At 45.0% G+C, this 13,002-nt stretch overlaps 1 non-coding gene across 1 annotated transcript; it reads right to left on the bottom strand.

Annotated features, from left to right (window-relative positions):
* Positions 1 to 4,554: 4,554 nt before the first annotated feature.
* trnai-uau (transfer RNA isoleucine (anticodon UAU)) lies at positions 4,555 to 4,651 on the bottom strand. The gene is made up of 2 exons: positions 4,614 to 4,651; positions 4,555 to 4,590 (listed from the first exon to the last, which is right to left on the bottom strand). It is a non-coding gene; the product is annotated as a tRNA-Ile (tRNA).
* Between the last annotated feature and the right edge of the window lie 8,351 nt (positions 4,652 to 13,002).

Genomic DNA, 13,002 nt, shown 5'->3' with positions numbered 1-13,002 from the left:
AAAATCAGATATCATATTGTGGCCACATAATTAATAAGGAAGGGTTGCATAAGTCACCTGAAAAAATTGAAGCAGTTGTAAAAGCCCCAGCACCTGAAAATGTTTCACAATTAAGGTCATTGCTGGGATTAATAAATTACTATCATAAATTTTTACCGAACTTATCAACTATTCTACACCCTCTTAATGATCTTCTACAGACAGGAGTGATTTGGAAATGGAACGAAGACTGTAAACGTGCCTTCCATAAATGTAAAGACTTAATCACATCCGAGAAAATTTTGGCTCATTACAACCCATCACTACCAATCAGACTGGCGTGCGATGCATCCCCTTACGGCAGAGGAGCGCTATTGTCCCATAGATTCCCTGATGGCTCGGAACGGCCGATAGGTTTGCGTCACGCTCATTGAACTCAGCTGAGCGTAACTATGCCCAGATAGACAGGGAAGCACTCAGCTTGGTATGGGGAGTGAAGAAATTCAACCATTACCTACACGGACAAAAATTTACCTTGCTGACTGACCATCAACCCCTCATCTCCATATTCAACCCAAAAAAAGGTGTCCCCATTATGACGGCACAAAGACTACAGAGGTGGTCCCTTTTTCTAGGGGCACACCAATACAACATTGAATACAAAGGGTCAAAACAGCATGGGAATGCTGACGGTTTATCATGCCTACTGTTGCCAACGATAGAAGAGGCACCTACAGTAGACCCAGTAGAGATATTCCACTCTACCATCGTGGAATGTCTACTGGTGACAAATTCTGCCAATAAAAGGGAGACAAGAAATGACCCTACTCTCTCACGGGTCTACGATTTAACAGTGAAGGGATGGCCAGCACATGGCGAACCACTGTTGCCAGCATTCTCGCAAAGAAGAGAACAGCTGTCAGTGTGCCGAGGAACCTTGATGTGTGGATCCAGATTGGTGATTCCACCCAAACTCCAGGATAAAGTGCTAAAGGAGCTTCACGAGGGGCATCTGGGTGGAGTGAAAATGAAGAACCTAGCTAGGGCGTTTGTATGGTGGAGACATCGAAGACATGACCAAGAGCTGCCTAGGATGCCAGAAGGTCCAAAATGCTCCGCCACAGGCCCCTCTACATCCATGGGAGTGGCCCTCATCTCCCTGGCAAAGGGTGCACATCGACTTTGCTGATCCATTTATGGACTCAATGTTCTTAATCGCCGTTGATGCACACTCCAAGTGGCCGGAGGTAATAAAGATGTCCTCCACCACCACGGAAAAAACAATCACAGTATTAAGGACCATATTTGCCAGGAATGGGCTGCCGGAGCAGATATGTTCTGATAATGGACCGCAATTTGTGTCCGAAGAATTCAGAAAGTTCTTAAAGAACAATGGGGTAAAACACTACACGTCCGCCCCATACCATCCCGCCACCAATGGATTGGCTGAAAGGTTTGTCCAGACCTTCAAGAAGGCCATCAAGGCCATGGGTAATGAAGACATAAAACTTCAGCACAAGGTGGATAACTTCTTATTTGCATATAGGAATGCAACGCATATGGTTACTAATCAAACTCCCGCCATGATGTTCTACAATAGAAACCTAAGATGCCGGTTGGATTTTGTCAAGCCCAACATCCGAAGGGACGTGGAGAACCGGCAGTTTCAGGGCATGAATGAAAGGCCAACTAGGGCCTTCCAGATAGGCCAACCGGCTTTGGCCTGGGACTACCGTACCGAGAAATGGCAGCCTGGAACTATCTGCACACGATTAGGACCACTGATGTATACCGTGGACATCGGAGACAGCATAATAAGGTGCCATGCTGACCAAATCATCAAGTCATCCGAAAAGGGGCAACCTACACCACCACTCTATACATCTAACGATGAAGTAGAGATACCCATATTTACCTCCGATCCAGTGAGACTGGAACCCGATGAACCCGACACTGGCATTCAAGCCAAATCAGCCTTGCCAGAAGAACCTACTACACCACCAGAAACTACTACACCCCCGAGGCGTTATCCGGACCGAGTCAGGAAGCCTCCTGAGAGACTAACTTATAATTAATTAATACAGCAATGTATATTATTTTGCATATAACATGTAATTAATCATTACTTAAAATATGATGTACTAGTTAGCTAGAAGGGGAGGAATTGTGGTGTATGTGCCTTTAAGTGTAATTATGGTGTATGTGCCTTTAAGAGCCCCAGGTGTGCGTAATGCCGGTAATTGCCACTTGGGCTATATAAGCCTGTGTATTGTGTATATCCTTTAGAACCCCCCCCAGACTTGCTTAGTAAATACCTATGAACCAACTCCTGTCTTCAGTGTCTTTATCTACACATAGACACTACAACTCTGTTGTTAAGGTTGGCGGGGTTCAGGCCGCGACTTGAACCCGGGATTTGAACCCGGGATCTCTCGCATTTATTTAATCAGCGAAATTCTCTGAGAGAGAATCAGACCTCTGGGGTTTGACTTTGGTGCGAATCTTCCAGTTAGCCAGATTATTGCAGAATCGAGTCCTCTCCCGGTCGTTTAAGTAACTGGGTGAAACCTTTTCTTCCCTGTTCTGAATCTGCCTTCAAACCGACCATTTCTGACAGCCCCTCAACTGAAGATACGGAAGGCCATTTGCTTATATGAGCTGCTTGTACATTTTCAACATTGTAGGTCTGTGTGCACGGGCAGGACAAGCGGTGAAGGGGACTTTCTTTCAGAGTATTTCTGCTTCGAAGCAAATAGCAGGAAATAGAAATTAGAAGAAAGCAGCAGGAGTCGGCCATTCGGCCTCTCGAGCCTGTTCTGCCATTTAATGAGATCATGGCTGATCATCCAATTTCAGTACCATGTCCTTGCTTTCTCCCCATGTCCCTGGCAAGTGTTGAGCGCAGTGTAATCCATTGTGATCTGCACACGTGGGTTTGAATCCTGTTCTCGTCGTTATTCCATTACACGTTTGCTGCTGATAAACATCCCGAGCATTTTACTGAATTTTGCATAAAATAGGCTTTGTAATCGCAATCTCGTCAAAATCACACTGGTGATTCTGGTCTGTGCCCCTGCACTCTTCATATCTTGTTCAAATTAAAACAGACCACTGGAGTTCTAGAATGAAGGTAGAGCGGGAATCGGAGATTGAGAACCATCTCTACCTCTCTTCCTTCCTCTGTGATTGGCACCAAATGAAAAACTAGTGGGAACAAAGCCGAATGATTAGGGAGCATAAACATAACTTTATCGTTTAGGAGAAAATGAAATTTCAAAAATATTTATCAAACTTAATGAGGAGATTTTCTGTTTTAGTGTCTTTGGTTGAGAGATAAATAATGGGCAGGACAATGGGGAGAAATCCGCATTCTGTTCGGCATACTCTCATGGGATCTGAGGCCTCGGTTTAACGTCTTCCTGGAAAGACGGCACCACCGACAGTGCAGCACTACCTCAGTACTGCACTGCAGTGTCAGCCAGGATTATGTGCTCAAGTCTCTGGAGTGGGGCTTGAGTTTGCTGCCGCTGAGCCACGGCTGACACCTAAACTCAGTTCATTCGGCTGGAGTGAAATGATGGAGATAAAGGGAAAAATGATAATGGAGTCAAACATCAACTTGGCGCCCTAGAAAAATCGCGCATCATAATCGGCCGCCCTTTATAAAAACCGCCCGAGTTATGTTTCCATCGATTTCATAAGCAATGATAATCAGGCCTGTCTCTAATGGACGGGTCGTGGTCAGTCAAAGATCACTCTGTGTCTGTTTAAACCAGGTGCGCTCACAATCCCGGATCATTTAGTGCGTTAGTCTATTTTAAAGAAAAGCGATTCCAGTTATGATGACCGAGTTGGGGAGTTTTATCTAAATGCGGCGGGGCTCATCTGGGATGTGAACCCAAAAGCTCTCGCATTTTAATTTGCGAAATATCTCTAAGCGAAAATCATGCCCCAAGACCAAGGAGCCGTCGATTTTTGTCTGAAGTTGCATTAGGTTTCTCTAATAGTTCTCTTCTAACCCAGTTCGCAGAGGTCGAGTTCATTAATTTGAAATATGTTTATCTTTTCCTAAATCGACTTCTTTATATGAGCAGTTTTCCTCAATCTGCTCACTATTCTCCCCATAACAAGAAGGTCGGTGACAACCTAATTGTGGATATGGTGTTTGGGCGATTGTCTGTACGTAACTTCTGTCCTAGTAATTCTCAACATCATGTTCAGGTGAATCGTTGTTTGTGTTCAACATGATGTCGGAAACGCGTACAGATAACTCCTGAGTTTACACATCTTCTCGCTTGTGCCAAAGACGTAAGTCACTGCTTTGAAATCGAATCTATTTCCTGCACATTATTCTTCGCCTGATAGTTGCTGGTTTAACAGTTAAAACTGGCCCCACCTTCCCTCCTGTCAATAAGTAATACTGAAGGGCTCCTTTAATACTCAAATCCCTTATTGGAACACGGTGGGCCTGAGGAACCTAAGTGCCCACGTGGAACAGCTAATAAGTAGATGGTTTGCGGAAACACCATTGTACCTTCTGCTCCGGTCGAAGTGTCACACCACAAAAACATTAGCTGCTCTAGGTGAGGCTCGAATTCACAACCTCAGCATTTGCTCCAAGCCTGCTACTGTTATATAAGTACCGCGCGCTAACCGATTGCGCCACTAGAGCTGTGCTTGATGTGAACTAGTTATCCGTGCTCATTTACTTGCACATTTAAGGTTGTCTAATCGTGCGGGGGCGCAATGTTGTTTAATTGAGGCGCATTGGCTGGGTTTATATGAAAGAGTGAAGCAGGAGTTACTCTCATGTGTTAGCGAGCTGGTGAATTTACCAAAGGCTGCAGCAGATCCTGGTGTCATAAACACTGAACATTTTTACCCAACTCCTAAAATACAGTCTGCAAAATGAGAACCGATGAAAATTCATCACATGCAAAACAAAAAAACTTTTATAATTTTGCCCATGATTCGTTAACCATGTGGGTTACTGGTTGATTAATGACGATAACAACAAACTTCTCACACAGTCTAATGAGATGTATATAATAAATAAACAGTTTTCTTAAAATTAACTCCTCGACATGGAATGGAATCGGTATCGCAGGGTAAGAGTATTTATAGATTACAATTGTTGTTCTGAGCTGTTTCTCTAATTATTTAATGAGCAGCAGTTTCCGAAGGTTATCACTTCCGTCTAAAGTACAACAGGTCCCTGGTTCAATCGTGTTTTGCAGGTAGAGTTTAATAAAATACATTAAGGGCCACGCAGTATTCTCCTTTTCTCTATACAGTTCTGTACATACTCAAAATCTACAGATATACCGACTGTGTGAGAGATCATTACAGGACCCTGCAGCGCTGCCTTTGTTAATAGCAACAGTTCGGAGCCGCATTTCAGAAGCGGCAACAAACCCATGAGTTGGTTTGCTGGTCCCCAGCTCCCGGAGTGAGTGTGGCCGCGACAGCAGCGAAGTTCAGGCCGTGTGTCCGGTCCAGCTTTCGCCAAGCGCCCGCTGCCGGTGGAAAGCAGCGATTGCAGCCTGAGAGAGCAAAAACTGCCTATTGCTGTGAAACAAGAAATCACTGAAGCAGAGGAGCGCATAGATTTGCATCTGCAGCGTATAGGTGAGGATGTAAAGTTTGATTTCGATCGACCCGTTGTTGTTGGAACCGCTGAAATTGAATCTCTCTCCAGCAGATGTTGCAGCTTTATGTATGAAAAGTGCCCTCGAGGTGCAATCGACAAATTTGGAGCTGCTGTGTCGTGGGACAAGTTAAAGGATCAGCACAGTTAATGCCGAGAACAAATTAAACAGTAGCTCAGGTTGATGAACCTTGCACTGGTGAGAATCCTGGATGGAGATTTAGAGGAAGCGACAGGGGAAGGGCTGTACTGCGATTCTAATACTTCTCCAAGCACATTCCAGGCAAGTCATCGACATTAAAAAGAGGGCTTAGAACCGGAATGGAACTGCGGGCACACGTCTCAGTCAAAATGCAATGGACAATACATGACAAATCTATTTGATTTTACGTTTGATAACCAGTTGATTGGGCCTGTATTCTAGACAGAGTGACTCTTATGTCTAGGGTTATGAATCTCGCTTTGTGGATTGTAGATTGAAATTTGCGAAAGGTCCCACGTGAGCTTCTTTTTAACGTCGACTTCTAATATTGGACTTGCGCTCAAAACTTGTTCTAATCCGCCTAAGAAATTATTGTTCAGGACACAAATCATTCTCCATTAATCTCCAGCGGCTTAGGAGGAAGGTCAATGCAAATGTCATGTAAATATCATGGCTTTAAAGACAAACAATTAAAGTATTGTTTTATCAAACAATCACAGGTGATGGTTGTAAGTACATTTGTGTGTGTCCATATTAGATACGATCGTATTTGTGAGTTGCTGTTGTGTTAGATGTAAATGCATTTGCACTTCTGTTAGTTACAAATATATTTAGATGTTTCTGCATTATTTATTTTTCTATTCGGTGGGGGAATCTGTGTCAGTTATACATGTATTTCTGAGCGCTTCAAATGTCCAGTCCGGCCCCATTCTACCTTCTCATTGCCCCCACGTGGGACACGGCAGACCATCTGTTACATTCGGATACAAATTTTGCTTTTATTGATACTTAGAAAATGTGAGGTTTAGAAAGTAATAACCCTGCATCCATCAGCCTCTCTGATACCCCCTGAGCATCCCGTACTCCGTCTGATAGTCCCTGAGCGTCCCTTACCTGCTCCAGAACGTCTTGAGTATCCCTTACCCTGACTAGCACATCCGGAGGGTCCTTTACCCTGTCTGGTACATCGTGAGCGTAGCTCACCCTATCTGAAACATCCAGAGTGTCCCTTACACTGTCTGGTACATCGGGAGCGTACATTACCCAGTCTGGTACATGCGGAGCGTCTCTTACCCTATCCAATGCATCCGGAGCGTCCCTTACCCTGTCTGATACATCCGGAGCGTCCCTTACCCTGTGAGATATATCCGGAGCGTCCCTTACCCTGTTTGGTACAGCTAGACCGTGCCTTAAACTGTCTGGTATATCCGGAGCGTCCCTTACCCTGCATGGTAAAACAAGAGCGTCCCTTACCATGTATGGCAAATTCGGAGCGTCCCTGAAACTGTCTGGTACATCCGGAGCGTCCCTTACACTGTCTGTTACATCCGGAGTGTCCCTAACCCTGTCTAGTAAAACAGAAGCGTCCATTTCACTGTCTGGTAAATCCGGAGCGTCCCTTAAACAGTTTGGTATATCCGGGCCGTCCGTTCCCCTGTCTATTACGTCCAGAGCGTCCCTTACTCTCCTTGATAAATCCTGAGCATCCATTTTCCTTTTTGATAACCAGTTTGCCAAAATAGCATATTTTACCCCTCATCCGCAGCTATGTAGCGCTTCCCGTCGCTCACGCTCATCAACTGTTTAGGGAAAAGCATCAACTACCAGGTGAACAAAGCCAATTCTTCAGTTAGCCTCCCCAGTGCACTTCATTTCCCAAGGAATGTTCTTTTACAATTGGGCTGCTTTGGTTCCAAAGACCGGCCCTGCTTTCGCAGAGCTTGTCTGTCGAGCGGTCCCGCAGGTCTAAATCTATCGACTGGTTTCAATGCACCCACTCAGGTTGGGCCGAATGGGACATGTGCCCCAGGAACAGCGGTGGGAGCAGAGGACATTTAGCGGTTTAAGTAGGTGAAAGTGAATGTTAGCAGGAAAGTTACGATGAAATTGAAGGAGGAAAGTAAAGGAGGGCCATGGATTGTGCAAGGAAGAGAAATCGGTGCCATGACTCGGATTCGGACCGAGGTTGCTGCGGCCACAGCGCAGAGTACTAACCGGTATACGATCACGGCGCCACACATCAACTACTGGAGCTCTGCTCTGACCATCACAAAGTAACACACGGCACTGCTTAGAAAAGATGGAGAATAGGTGAAGAGTTACAAATCAGCACCGCCAGAAATTAGGAAGTGGTGAAATTCGACACAGGCCCCGCAGCGACTGGAGCCGTCATCCAGAATGGCAACTAGTGCAGCCGCAGTTACATTTAAAAGAATTTTAGCCTTTTCAGACGAGAAGCTCTCCCCTAGAGATTCATTAAAAAAATGGCCCCACTGGGAGTCGAGCCCAAGATCGTCTTTGGCCAGCTAAGCCACGGGGCCGAATCCCAAAACAATTTCTCATCTCTACTCATTGATATCTACCAGTTACCAGTCACTATTTTTCTGGACTCTCAGGCCATTTTTTATTTCTCCCGCTCTCTTCGTCTATTCCTCCACGGGTCCCGATGCTGTCTGTATCTCCCACTTAATTTAACTCAGTGTCAATCTGTGAGGTGATTCTGAATGATTACCCTATGTTTGTGTCTTATATGAAATAAATGAGGGGATCAGAAAATTCTTCCTCTAACACTGGTGAACTAATGAGCCAACATTTATAACAAGATATTATTATTTGTGATGCAGCAAATACAATATTCCATCTTAAAAATTCAGGTTCAATTCTGTGCAAAGGAAACTTTGACCCCCAACGTGCTTGCAATTGGCCGCCTTTTAATTTGACGTCACAAACGCCACCATTGCACCTCAAGGTGATTAATATCTAAGAAACAGAGAAGTCATGCAGTGAAAGTGTATTTGTAGAAAGGGTTGTGAGACTGTGGAATGCACTGGCCCAGCAGAGCAGCAGATTTAAAACAAGGTTTAAAAACCAGCTGCGTGTGGGAGGAAGGGGAGAGGGAGGCAAGACAACCACAGAAGATCTCAACAGAAAATGCTGGAAAAACTCAGCAGGCCAGGCAACATCCGTGGAGAGAGAATTATTGTCAACGTTTCAGGTCGAAACACTTTGCCAAGACTGAAAAGCACAGGAAATGAAACAAATTAAAATGCCAGGTTGGGAGAGAACAAAAGAGAAGTGAAGAGACATTAGGAGATATAAAAATCGGGACGAGATGCTGATAGGAGTAGTGGAGACAAAAGATGGCTCTAGATTAGGTGTGAAATGCGCTGGCAGAATGGGAGACAGCTGCCATGTGGAAGAGAAAAAAAGGGGGGAGGGCAAAAATAAAGGTGTGGATAAAAAATATAAGTAAAAATGTAATGGGGCCGAGGTTATAATCTGAAATTTTTTAACTCTATGTTGAGTCTGGAAGGCTGTAAAGTGCTTAATCGGAAGATGAAGTGCTGTTCCTCGATCTTACGCTAAGCTTCCATGGAACAATGCAAATGGCCGAGGATGGTGAGGTCTGAGTGGGAATGGAGCGGTGAATTATAATGACAGGCGATTGGAAGTTCGGGGTCATCCTTATGGATGGAACAGAGGTGTTCTGCACAGCAGTCACCCAATCTGCATCTGGTCTCCCCAATGTAGAGGAGGCCACATCGTGAGCAGCGAATACAGTATACTAGATTGCAAGAAGTACAAGTAAATCGCTGTTAACCTGGAAGGGGTGTTTGGGGCCCTGGACAGTGGGAAGGAGGGAGGTATAAGGGCAGGTATTGAACCTCCTGCGCTTGCACGGGAAGGTGCCGGTTGAAGGGGAAGGGTTGTTGGGGGTGATGGAGGAGTGGACTAGGGTATCATGGAGGGAGCGGTCCCTAGGGAATGCTGAAAGGGGAGGTGACAGGAAGATGTGTTTGGTGGTGGGATCACGTTGGAGATGGCGGAAGTGGTGGTTGATGAGCCATTGAATGTGAAGGCTGGTGGGGTGAAAGGTGAGGACAAGGGGAACCCTATCATGGTTCCGGGATGGAGGGGCAGGGGTGAGGGCAGAAGTGCGGGAGATAGAATGGACACGGTCGAGGGCCGTGTCAACCAAGGTAGAGGGGATTCCTCGGTTTTGGAAAAAGGAAGACATGTCGGAAGTACTGGGGTGGAAGGTGGCATCATTGGAGCAGATGCAGCGGAGATGGAGAAACTGGGAGAATGGAATAGAGTCCTTACAGGAGGCGGGGTGAGGAGGAATTGTAGTCCAGGTAGCTGTGGCAGTCAATGGTCTTGTCGTGAATTTTGGTCAACAACCTATCACCAGAGATGGAGACCGAGAAGTCGAGGAAGGGAAGGGAAGATTCGGAGATGGACCATGTGAAGGTGAGGGAAGGGTGGAAATTGGAGGCAAAATGAATGAAAATGTCTAGTTCAGGGCGAGAGCAAGAAACGGCACCAATACAGTCATCAATGTACCGGAAAAACTGGTGAGGGAGGAGACCCGAGTAGCACTGGATCAAAGAGTGTTCCACATGTCCCACGAAAAGGCAGGCATAGCTAGGACCCATGCGGGTACCCATAGCAAAACCTTTGATTTGGAGGAAATGAGTGGAGTCAAAAGAGAAGTTGTTATCGTACAGGGAAGATCACCTTGGAATCCAATGGCACCGAATCTGATTTAAATCCCCCACTGTATTTAAACACATTTAATGTCATATTCACATTTTGAAGCATTTGAGCAATATTTGAGTTTTAACATAGAAACATAGAAGATAGGAGCAGGAGTAGGCCATTCCGCCCCTCGAGCCTGCTCCAGCATTCAATGCAATCGTGGCTGATCATCCAAATTCAGTACCCGGTCCCTGCTTTCTGCCCATACCCCTTGATCCTTTTTGCCTTAAGAAATATATCCAACTCCTTCTTGAATATATTTATTGAATTGGCCTCTACTGCCTTCTGTGGTAGAGAATTCCACAGGTTCACCAAACTCTGGGTGAAGAAATTCCTCCTCATTTCTGTCCAAAATGGCTTACCCCTTATCCTTAGACTGTGACCCCTGGTTCTGCACTCCCCGATCATCGGGAACATCCTTCCTGCCTTTAGTCTGTCCAGTCCTGTCAGAATTTTATAAGTTTCAATGAGATCCCCTCTCATTCTTCTAAACTCCAGCGAGTATAAGCCCAATCGACCCAATCTCTCCTCATACGTCATTCCTGCCATCCCAGGTATCAGCCTGGTGAATCTTCGCTGAACTCCTTCCATGGCAAGAACATCCTTTCTCAGACAACGTGACAAAAACTGCACACAATACTCAAGATGTGGCCTCACCAAGGCCCTGTACAACTAGAGCAAGACATCCTTGTTCCTGTACTCACACCCTCTCGCTACGAAGGCCAACATACAATTTGCCTTCTTAACTGCCTGCTGCACCTGCATGCGTACCTTCAGCGACTGATGCACGAGGACACCCAGGTTTCGTTGCACTTCCCCTTCTCCCAATCTATTGCCATTCAGATAATAATCTGCCTTCCTGTAACCTCGCATTTATCCACGATATAATGCATCTGCCATGCTTCTGGCCAATCACCCAACCTGTCCAAATCATCCTAGAGTTACTCGGCATCCTCCTCACAGCACACACGCACACCCAGCTTTGTGTCATCTGCAAATTTGGAGATATTACATCAAATTCCCTTTTCTAGCTCAGTGATATATATTGTGAATAGCTGGGGTCCAAGGACTGATCCCTTCGGTACCCCACTAGACACTGCCTGCCACTCGGAAAAAGACCCGTTTATTCCAACTATTTGCTTTCTGTCTGCCAACCAGTTCTCTATCCAAGTCAATACCTTACCACCAATCCCATGTGCCTTAACTTTACACGCTAATCTATTATGCGGGAATTTATTGAAAGCCTTCTGAACGTCCAAATACACCACATTCACTGGTTCTCCCTGATCTATTTTACCAGTTACATCCTCAAAAAATTCCAGTAGATTAGTCAAGCAGGATTTACCTTTTGTAAATCCATGTTGACTTTGTCCGATCCTGCCACTGTTTTCCAAGTGCCATGCTATTACATCTTTTATAATGGACCCTAGCGTTTTCCCCACTACCGATTTCAGGCTTCCCCGTTTTCTCTCTACCACCTTTTTTGAATAGTGGGGTAACATTAGCTGCCATCCAATCCATGAGTACTGTTCCAGATTCCATCAAATGTTGGAAGATGATCAGCAATGCATCTACTATTTCTCGGGCGAGTTCATTAAGTACCCTAGGATGTAGATTATCAGGTCCTGGGGATTTATCGGCCTTCAATCTCATCAATTTCCCTAACACCATTTCCCTACAAATGCTGCTTTCTTTCAGTTCCTCCCTTTCATCAGACCCTCTGTTCCCCGACCTCTCTGGGATGTTATTGTTTCCTCCTTTGTGAAGAAAGAATCAAAATATGTATTTAATTGGTCAGCCGTTTCATTGTTCCCCATTATAAATTCCCCTGATTCTGACTGCAAGGGACCTACGCTTGACTTCACCGATCTTTTTCTCTTCACATATCTATAAAAGCTTTTACAGTCAGTTTTTATGTTCCCTGAAAGCTTACTCTCATATTCTATTTTCCCCTTCTTAATTAATCCCTTTGTCCCCCTTTGTTGAATCCTAAACTGCTCCCAATCCTCAGGTTTACTGCTTTTTCTGGCCAATTTATATGTCCTCTCCTTGGATCTTATGCTATCCCTAACTTCCCTTGTTAGCCATGGTTGAGTCACCTTTCTGTTTTATTTTTATGCCAAACTGGGACGAACAAATTCTGTAGTTCATCTATGAATGTTTGCCAATACATATCCACCGTCAACATTTGAGTGACATTCTCCAATCAATCCTACCCAACTCGCGCCTCAGAATATCATATTATGATCGCTCCGACCCAAGGGGCCTCGTACAACAAGATTGCTAATTAATCCTTTCTCGTTACATAATACCCAGTCTAAGATGACCTGATCTCTGGTTGGTTCCTCGACATATTGATCCAGGAAACCATCCCGTAAACACTCCAGGAATTCCTCCTCCACAGTATTGTTACTAATTTGGTTAGCCCAATCTATATGTAGATTAAAGTCACCCATGGTGACTGCTGTGCCCTTATTGCACGCTTCTCTAATTTCCCTTAACGCTGTCTCTGATCTACAATATCTGCTTTATGTATGTGAAATTATCATTGCTGAGATTAACCATTCTGTGCAGGATTAGTGGCTCTTTGCTTTGGAAGTGTGTTTTTCGTTCTGGGACTTCACATCAATTAAAG

The sequence above is a fragment of the Somniosus microcephalus genome, unplaced genomic scaffold, assembly GCF_052327205.1.
Source record: "Somniosus microcephalus isolate GS21.2 unplaced genomic scaffold, FLI_Smic_1.0 unresolved_chr1, whole genome shotgun sequence".
Taxonomy (NCBI): Eukaryota; Metazoa; Chordata; class Chondrichthyes; order Squaliformes; family Somniosidae; genus Somniosus; species Somniosus microcephalus.
Note: the sequence above shows the minus strand (reverse complement) of the source record. Positions and strands in the feature narration are given on the sequence as shown.